This window comes from Onychomys torridus, chromosome 9, assembly GCF_903995425.1.
Source record: "Onychomys torridus chromosome 9, mOncTor1.1, whole genome shotgun sequence".
Taxonomy (NCBI): domain Eukaryota; kingdom Metazoa; phylum Chordata; class Mammalia; order Rodentia; family Cricetidae; genus Onychomys; species Onychomys torridus.
The window spans coordinates 49,016,975-49,026,457 of record NC_050451.1 but is presented as its reverse complement, the minus strand read 5'-3'; the positions used below and the strand labels follow the sequence as shown (position 1 = coordinate 49,026,457).

Here is a 9,483-nt window from a genome sequence, read left to right as displayed (position 1 = left end):
TGATGATATTCTGCTACACTCATAGATCAATGCCTAGCCCAACTGTCATCAGCGAGCCTTCATCTAGCAACTGATTAGAGCAGATGCAGAGACAGGCCCACAGCCAAACACTAGGCAGAGCCAGGGGAACCCCACAGAAGGGCAAGGGAAGGATTGTAAGAGCCAAAGGGGTAGAGGATACCTAGAGAACACAGCCCACAGAATCAACTAAGTGGGGCTCACAGTGGCTCACAGAGGCTAGAGCGGCAATCACAGAGCTTGTATGGGTCTGACCTAGGTCCTCTGCACATACCTTATAGGTTGTGTAGTTTGGTGTTTTTCTAGGACTCCTAACAGTGGGAGTAGGGGATCTCTAACTCTTTTGCCTGCTCTTGGGACCCTTTTCCTCCTACTGAGTTGCCTCGTCTAGCGTATGTATCCTAGGATAGAACTCCAGTTGTCAGGCTTGAAGGCAAGTACTTTCACCATTGCATCACCTTCCTGTCCCCCAGCCTATGACTTGATTACAGTGTTGTGAGACCTGAGCAAACATACAGCTCTGTGTGTGTGTGTGTGTGTGTGTGTGTGTGTGTGTGTGTGTGTGTGTGATTTTATTGCTAGGTTCCTTTAGCAGAACAGTATTATTTGGTTTTCCCCTAGGTCCCTGGACTATCTAGTCTCAGGCTCTTGGTGACCCAAGCAGCATTGGCTGTGGGTTCCATCTCACGGTCTGAGCCACAGCTGATGTTTGAAGCTGTCAGTGTCAAGGTGGCTGAGTTCAGATTCTACTCTCTTACAGAACTGAACCTCACAAGAAGTGTTGCCTTCTGGGAATGCAAGCAGAACTAAAATCAGAACAAAAAGCAAATTGTGAAAAGCAATTAAAGGAGCCAACAGGCAGGGATACAGCTCAGAGAGAGGAAGCTGGCCTAGAGGGCACAGGCCCTGGGTTCAATCCTTGGAACTGGATCTGGGAAAATTGAGTATAAACGCACATAAGCACAGGGGCCAGTGTTGATCTTGAAGCCAGACTGAACTTTCAGCTGTAAAAATGGCTATTTTCATTTTCTCCCAAATGAACTGGTGTGAGCCATTGCGAACTGTTTCTTTGCTAGCACAGAGCTGTAGTTTGGGGTGTTATTTACCAGGTTGCAATTTCATCTCATTGTTCAAATTGTCCTACAGGAAACATTTTATTGTTAGCTTCATTTTTACAGTGGGGAAATGGGGGCGGAGAATAGTTACACAAATGGCTCCAGGTTCTCAGCTGCACATGTGGTTGACACAACCGGGGTTGAAACCTAGTTGAGGCTTGGAATTCAGCTCACTGCAAGGGCTTGGCCAGCTTGTGCAAAACCCTGGCGTAGTGGTTTGAATAAGACTGGCCTCTGTAGGCTCATACGTTTCAATAATTGGTCCCCACTGTTGGAGTGGTTGGAAGTCAGAGGTGTGGCCTCACTGGAGGAGGTGTGTCCTTGGGGTTTCAAAAGACTTGCACCATTCCCATGTTCTCCCTCTCTCTGCCTCATGGTTGTAGATCCCAGCTCCCAGCTGCTCTGCTGCCATGCCTTTGCTCTGACATCAGGGACACGAATCCTCTGGAACTGTAAACCCTCTTAAACACCTTCTTTTATAAATTGCCTTGGTCATGGCGTTTTATCACAATGGGAAAGTGACTAAGACACCTGGGTCCTTTCCTCAACAAGGTGAAAAGAAATACACCAACAGAGAGCTGCCTGGCTTTCAAAGGCTAGGCACACCCAGTCTGGACATTTAGCTGTTGAAGGAATCCTGTCCACTCACAGTGTAGGCCTCCCAGGGCTACTGCAGGAAGCACCTGAGGCCTACAGGTCATGATCTGGACTTTGTTTCTGAAGTGAGTGATTTGGAGCAAGTCTCCTAATCCATGTGAGTGTTTGTATTCTCATCTTTGAAATGAGGATTCCATCTCTTCCCAGAATTACTGCAGGAATGGACTCAAACATGTAAAGGCTCAGATAAGGACTTGCCAGCTCCCAAGTGGGACTCCGGCAGTGGCCATTTGTGTGTCGACTTGGGTGAGCCACCATGCTCAGTGGTTTGGTTAAATACCATTTAAGATGCTGCCAGCAGTTTTTTTAAAAAGATAGAATTAACATTTAAGCTTACAGACTTAAAGTAAATGGCCTTTGATAGTGTAAGTAGACACCATCCAGTCAGTTCAGGGCCTTAAAAGATTGTCAGTACACAAAGGAGAGGATCTGGGCATCAAGACTTCAAAATTGACATTCATCTGAGTCTCCAACTGAAGGTCTGTTCTACAGATTTTGGGCTTGTCAGCCCCCACACAATTTATCAAATCAACAATTTAGATTAACCATCATAGGTACAAGATTCCAAATGACTTAACAGGAAGGTTCTGGAGGGGAAAAAAAGGACAGATGTGAGGATCTTTCTCAAACCTCTGACCACAACTACAGTCACACAGGAATTTCATCTTAGAATACAAAGACACATAGAGGACAGTGAAAAGAAGGTGCCGCCTAGTGCTGACAGCAGATAGATGCCTCTGGACACTCTATTCTGTGTTGTTCCATTTCATTCTGGACCCACTGAGGGATGGGTCCCTGCAGATGGAAATGCACTTCAGTGACCAGCATGAAGTGATAGCAGATGAGCACAGGCAGGACAGCCCTTCTCTCTGCACCTCTGTTTTCTCTGGGGGTTCCAGTGTTTCTGCTTCTGTCCTGCACCTGCCTGCTAGATAAGTTGATGCTGTTTCCCTCTCTGGTAAACCCTATCACTTTAAACTCTCAGAAATCACACTCACATGATGGCACTGACATTACATGTTATCATGTAACTGAAAAACCTAAGTGGGGTCTATTTCTTTTCTGGTTTGATATTTCCATATAATAAAAGGGCAGGGATCTAGGCTCACCCACTTCACAACTCCCTCTCACAAGAATTTACCAGAGAACTGTTGTGTTAGTTACTTTTATATTGCTATGGTAAGACACCATGTCCAAGGAAACTTATAGGAGAATTTATTGGACTTACAGCTTCAGGAGGTGACCATGACCATTGTGGTGGGAAGCACGGTAGCAGGCAGGCAGGCAGACATGGTGCTTTAGCAGTAGCTGAGATCTTACATGTTGAGACAACAACCATGATTCAAACAGAGAGAGCTAACTGGGAATGAGGTGGTCTTTTAAAATCTCAAAGCCCACTCCCAGTGACATGCCTCCTCCAACAAGGCCACACCTTCTAATCCTTCCCAAACAGTTCTACCAGCTTGGGACCAAGCATTCAAACAATGAGCCTATGGGGGCCATTCTCATTTAAACCACCACAACCATAAAAATTCGATGATCCACTCACATCTATAATCCCCAACGAATCATGTCTCTCTCACCAGATAATGACTCCTCCTCTTGCCCTTTGCAATGCTTACAACGGAAAATAGGACTTCACTCACATTAGGAAGTATCCCATTGGTGAGCTATAGCCCACTAAACTGCTCAAGCTAACCTTGAACTCTGTATACAGTTCAGGAGATCTTTGAACTGACAATCTTCCTGCCTCAGTCTCCCAAGTGGCTGGGATTACAGCACCACTGGGCCCGGTTTAAAACTAGTTCTTAAAGGTCTCACTACCTTAACAGCACCACAGTGAACACAAGGCCTTCCATGCATGACTCAAAACAAACCACACCCACGCCATAGCACTGGGGCACACCTCGGTGCTGTCCTACTCAACCCCCTGGCTGTCTTTGAAGACTTAATCAACCTCAGCTTTTTTCCTCAGCTTGCTACTCCCAGAAAGACTCCAGACCTGAAGCAGAAACACAAATCCTTGGTGCATACACACAGATAACCAGTGTCACAGACATGATATCTAATATGGTTGAGCAGAGGCTTTAAAAATGAGGAGACGGGGTTTGGGGATTTAGCTCAGTGGTAGAGCATTTACCTAGCAAGTGCAAGGCCCTGGGTTCGATCCTCTGTTCAAGAAAAAAAAAAAAATGAGGAGAGGGCTCTTCCTGTAAGCGGCCTGAGGTGACCTGTGAAGATGGTTCGCTCTTCTCTTGATCCAGAAAACCCTACAAAATCATGCAAATTAAGAGGTTCAAATCTTCGGGTTCACTTTAAGAACACCAATGAAACTGCCCTGGCCATCAAGGGTGTGCATATCCGAAAAGCCACCAACTATCTGAAAGATGTTACTTTGCAGAAGCCATGCGTGCCTTACTGGCGGTATAATGGTGGAGTCGGTAGGTGCGCCCAGGCCAAACAATGGAGCTGGACACAGGGCCAGCAGCCTAAAAGGAGTGCTGGATTTTTGTTGCACATGTTTAAAAACACAGAGTGATGCTGAACTGAAGGGTTTAGATGTAGATTCTCTAGTTGGACACATCCAGGTGAACGAAGCACCTGAGATGCGCAGACGTACTTACAGAGCTCATGGCTGGATTAACCCATCCATGAGCTCTCCTGCCACATTGAGAGGATCCTCACTGAAAAGGAACAAATTGTTCCAAAGCCAGAAGAGGAGGTTGCACGGAAGAAAAAGATATCCCAGAAGAAACCGAAACAAAAACTTATGGTATGGGAATAAATTCAGCATAAAATAAATGCAGATAAAAGTAAGGTCTTCTGGTCATCTGTCTAAGCATTGCTCAGACTATCTGTCAATCAACCCTGATGGGAGGGGTGTGTGTATCAGGCTGGAAAGGTTTATTAAAGTGACCAAACAGTGAAACAGACCATTGGAAAACAACTAAGCCATGAAAAAATGACTCTGTCTAGTTTTATTGAATTAGCATTTACTGGGGAAGTATTGTGTACAAGACTATAGGATCTTGGTTATATAATAAATCTACCTATAGGGGAAGGAATTCTTTACAGTTGATCCTAATTAAGCTATAATAATATGCTTAGCATGTTTTTATAAGTGATTTGTTAGGAAGGGCAATACCCAAGTGTTAAGCTGTATAATATTTTAAGGATTTTTTTTTTTTTTGAGTTAGCGTGTTAATGCCCCTCTTAGACATGTTTAACATCTTACTGATTTTGGTGGGAGGGACCAGATCATCAAATGGTTTTCTATCATAAAAAAACAAATGAGGGGAGGTTGGTTGAAGAGTTGAGAGTCTCTGCAAGATTCTAATTCAGTCTTGCTCTTGACATTTTGGTAGCATGGACCAAACAACTTAGATAAGGAAGTACATGGCAACAAGAGAATTCTAGTGTACCAGTGGTGTGGAGAGAGATCTGGGAAGCTTGAGGAAGGCAGGAAGGACAGGGTGGTGAGGGAGGGCACGGGCCTGGATGTTTATTTCATGAGAGTCACTTGTTTATTGTTCATGGTTTTCATGAGTGTCTCTACCGGGAAGGGCTGCGAGCAGTGTGCTTCATGAGAGAGCTCTGATGTGATGGTGACTAGCCCCCAAGGAATGTAAACCCCACCCATAAACAAAGAGGCAGCCTGAGGGTTTCCATGTTGTGTAGGACCAATGGAAGAAATGGTTGTGACTGAGGCAGTCTGGGAGGAGAGAGCTGAGAGACCCACAGGGCCAGCTAGGATTTAGGTTAACCCTTACCATCCTGGAGGCCTGGTAAAGTGGGCCCCGTTGTTGGGGTAGCCAGGCCTGGAATTGGGTCCTGACCTTTTGGGTCTATTCTGAACCAGAAGAGGACTAGGTACTGCTTTGGTTGTCCAGTTACATGAGAACATGTAATATCAGTATTGTTGTATGAATCAGATTTCCAAGAGTTTAAAGTTATAGGTGGGGTTTACCAAAGAAAGGAAGACAGCATCCATTTAAGACAGGCATAGGGCAGAAGCTGAAACTGCTTTGGAGGAGGAAGTAGAAAGAGGGGCTAGTTGTAGCAGGCTATTTTCTGTTGCTATAACAAAATACCCAAGACTGAGCAGGAGGCCATCTTTTCTCACTATGATGTCGTTCACCATGATGAAAGGCAGTCAGGGGCTTCACCAAAGCTGAGCATGTCGGGGCCACAAAAATTAGTCTCCACATAAATGTCTTTTCTTTATAGAGTACCTAGTCTCGGGCATTTTGTTATAGCAACAGAAACAAACTAAAATAGCCAGCTGATTTCCTTTTAACTCTAGTTTTCAGTTTGTACTCTGATATAATGCACTCATTTCTGGGGAAAGAAACAAAGCCTTCCTCTGTAAGACTGAACACAGAAGTAACTGGGTTCAGAACAAAGGCAACAGTGATGCAGATTTCCTCAGACACTTTCAAGTTTATTTTCTGAGCCTTTATGCAGTAGTGATGATCCTAATGAAAAAACATACACAGTGAAAAGGTATGCTTCATTCTGGGCAAAGGAATACAACAGCAAATATAAGGCTTTGTTATTTTAAAAGGTGGGCAACCACATGATTCAGCAGTTCTAGGTATATTTCACACATAAAAAAAAAAAAAGAAAAGAAAAGAAAAGAAAAAAGAAAAAAAACAAAATTCAGCAGGTGGGGGTGCCTGCCTCCAACCTCAACCACCAGAGTTGGATCCCCAGGCCCCATGTAGTAGAAAAAGGGAATGCCTATAAGTTGTCCTCTGTCCCCTACATAGTAAAGGCATATGCACACACACAATAAAAAACGCAAAGACTTGAAAGCAGGGTCTTGACCCAGTGTTTGAAGCCACTCATGCATTCTAACAGTAGCTAGCAGACAGAAGGAACTCAAATAGCCATGGACAGACAGACACAGCAATAAAACACTTGTACACTAAAGGCTGGGTCAGAAGTGTTCCTCCAAAGACCTGTATGTTAAAGGGTTGGTTTCAGAGCCCTGCTAGAAGCAAGCCTGTTTTTTGTTTGTTTGTTTGTTTGTTTGTTTGTTTGTTTGTTTTACCCAGTGTTGGATACTCAGGGATTCACACATGCTAGATAGTCAGTCTACCAGCAGAGCCCCAGTCCCTTTTCTCTTTATACTTGATTGTCTTGAGAATGTGATACAGCCACAGAAAGCTAATATCAGGCAGTTAGAATACCAATGAAGAAGAACCTTCTGACAGGCTACCACCTTAAGGACATTCTGTTAAAGGAGACAAGCAAGTTTCAGAAGACACATGCCTTGTGACTTTGCAGATCAGAGAGTGGAACAGTATCGTGAACCTGCATGGAAAAGAGGGGTGATCAAGCATTTAGCGGATATAGCATTTCAGACAATGGACATGATAATGGGCACTGAACTCTGTGAGTGTATTTCTGCACTTAAAATGGCCATGATGATAAATTACATTATGTGTATTTACTACAATTTTAAAATACCATGGCTAGGTGAAAGACATGGGCTAAGTGGGGTGGGTTGATGTGGCTGAGACTGAGACAGAGAAAATGCCATAGTTTGAGGAGCTGGCTGAGCCTGTGATGGCCCCGTGCACAGCCCAGAGTCCAGCCCTGCTGCCATGGGTCTCCTCTGACTCCCTTCTCAGGGCTCTCTGTCTCTCTTGGCAGTGAGGATTGCTCTAGAAATCTTTAGGGAGAGAAGTCATTGACACACACCAAGAATCCCAAAACATGCCCTTCCTACTGGCATGTGAAATGAGTCATTTTTCTAGGACAAAAACATTCAGTGTCTGGATATAGTCTTTTAAGACTAGAAACTGTACAGATGCTCAAAATAAGAGGAGAAGTTAAGACTCACTCTCTTTGTTTCTGTTTCTCTGTGTCTGTCTGTCTGTCTGTCTGTCTGTCTCTCTCTGTGTGTGTGTGTGTGTGTGTGTGTGTGCGCGTGAAATGTAAATGCTATCGCAGGTAGAGAGCTTTAGGGCATACAGGATGCAGTCAAGCACAGTGGAAAACCTCCAGGGACAAAAATACATTCTAATTAAATGTACAACATAATGTTTTTAAAAAAAATACTTGTAACAAGAAAGAAAGTTTGGGGCAATTATTAAAAATTTCTGCTGACTTTCCAGAATGACATCATAAATAAAAATGTTCTAGAAGTTATTTTCAAATTGTGTTTATCTATGTGGATTATCACAGAGGCCTATGTATTTTTCTTCTCTTTCTAAAGCTTTGTAGATCAGAAGATCAGAGTATAGACTGCATGTTTCTGTATCTATCACCTTAGCAAGTATAAGCATCAGTTCCTGTCTTTAAATGGAAGCTCATAATTTCCTGGTAGACTTGCCTCCATGAAAGTAAGAACAATCACAAGCGTGCTCAGTAGAGGACTTGCCTAATGTCTGGAATTAATGACTAGCACAGTAAAGAAGGAGAGAAGAAAAGAGCTGGGAGATGGCTTCATGTGTAAATTGTTTGCCACATAAGCATGAAGACTCTGGTTCAAATCCACATCACCCGCACAAAATCTGGCATGTCTGTAACCCCAGTGCTGAGGGCAGAGGCAAAGACATGCTTAAGTCAGGGCTCACCAGCCAGCCAGTCTAGCCAAACTGGTGTGCTCCAGGTTCAGTAAGAGACTCTTATTCAAAAAAATAAGGTGGAGGGGCTGGAGAGTTAGCTCGATGGTAGAGTGCTTACCTAGGAAGCACAAGGCCCTGAGTTTGGTTCTCAGTTCTGGGGGTTTAAAAGATAGGGAGATGTCTTAGTTATGGTTTCTATTGCTATGAAGAGACAGCATGACCACTGCAACTCTTATAAAGGAAAACATTTAATTGGGACTGGATTAAAGTTCAGAGGTTTAGTCCATTGTCAGCATGGTAGAAAGCATGGTGGCATGCAGGCAGACATGGTGCTGGAGAGGTAGCCAAAGAATTCTACATCTGGATCTAAGAGCAGCGGGAAGAGACAGGGAGCCAGTAGACCTGGCTTGAGCATCTGAAACCTCAAAGCCCACCCCCACAGTGACACATTTCCTCCAACAAAGTCACACATACTAATAGTGCCATTCCATATGGGCCAATAGGGGCCATTTTTATTCAAACCACCATTAGAGATATAGAAGAAGACACCCAACATTGATCTCTGGCCTACACGTTCGTGTACAGACACACACACCACTACCACCACCACCATCACCACCACCACCACCAACAACAACAATACATAAACATGCATATATCACACATGCATGATAAAAGAAAAAGAAAAGAAAGAGGTAAGGAAGGAAGGAAGGAAGGAAGGAAGGAAGGAAGGAAGGAAGGAAGGGAGGAAGGAAGGAAGGGAGGGAGGGAAGAAGGGAGGAAGGAAAATATAGAAATGATAAAATAAAAGGTAGATTTTTTTGGATCTACTCAGAAAAAAAAAGAGACTATGGATATGATAAGATAAAAGGGGAGATTATTGAATCTACTTTTAAAAAGGAACTACTTATTTTAAATAGGATAAGTAATGAAATTTTTATCTGAATTTGTCAAATGTTAATGGACTGAACATTGTTATATATTAATGGAGTTTTTTGTCTGAATCTGTCAAATGTTAATGGACTAGACATTGTTAATGTAATTCTTGACTGTATATATTGTATATACTTATTGGATATAGTTTTTCTTGTATTGGGTCTAAGCTTTTTTAAAATTTT

General features: G+C 43.4%; 1 pseudogene; it reads left to right on the top strand.

Moving 5' to 3' along the window:
* The first annotated feature begins 4,029 nt into the window (after positions 1 to 4,029).
* LOC118591552 lies at positions 4,030 to 4,575 on the top strand (annotated as a pseudogene).
* Positions 4,576 to 9,483: the final 4,908 nt, after the last annotated feature.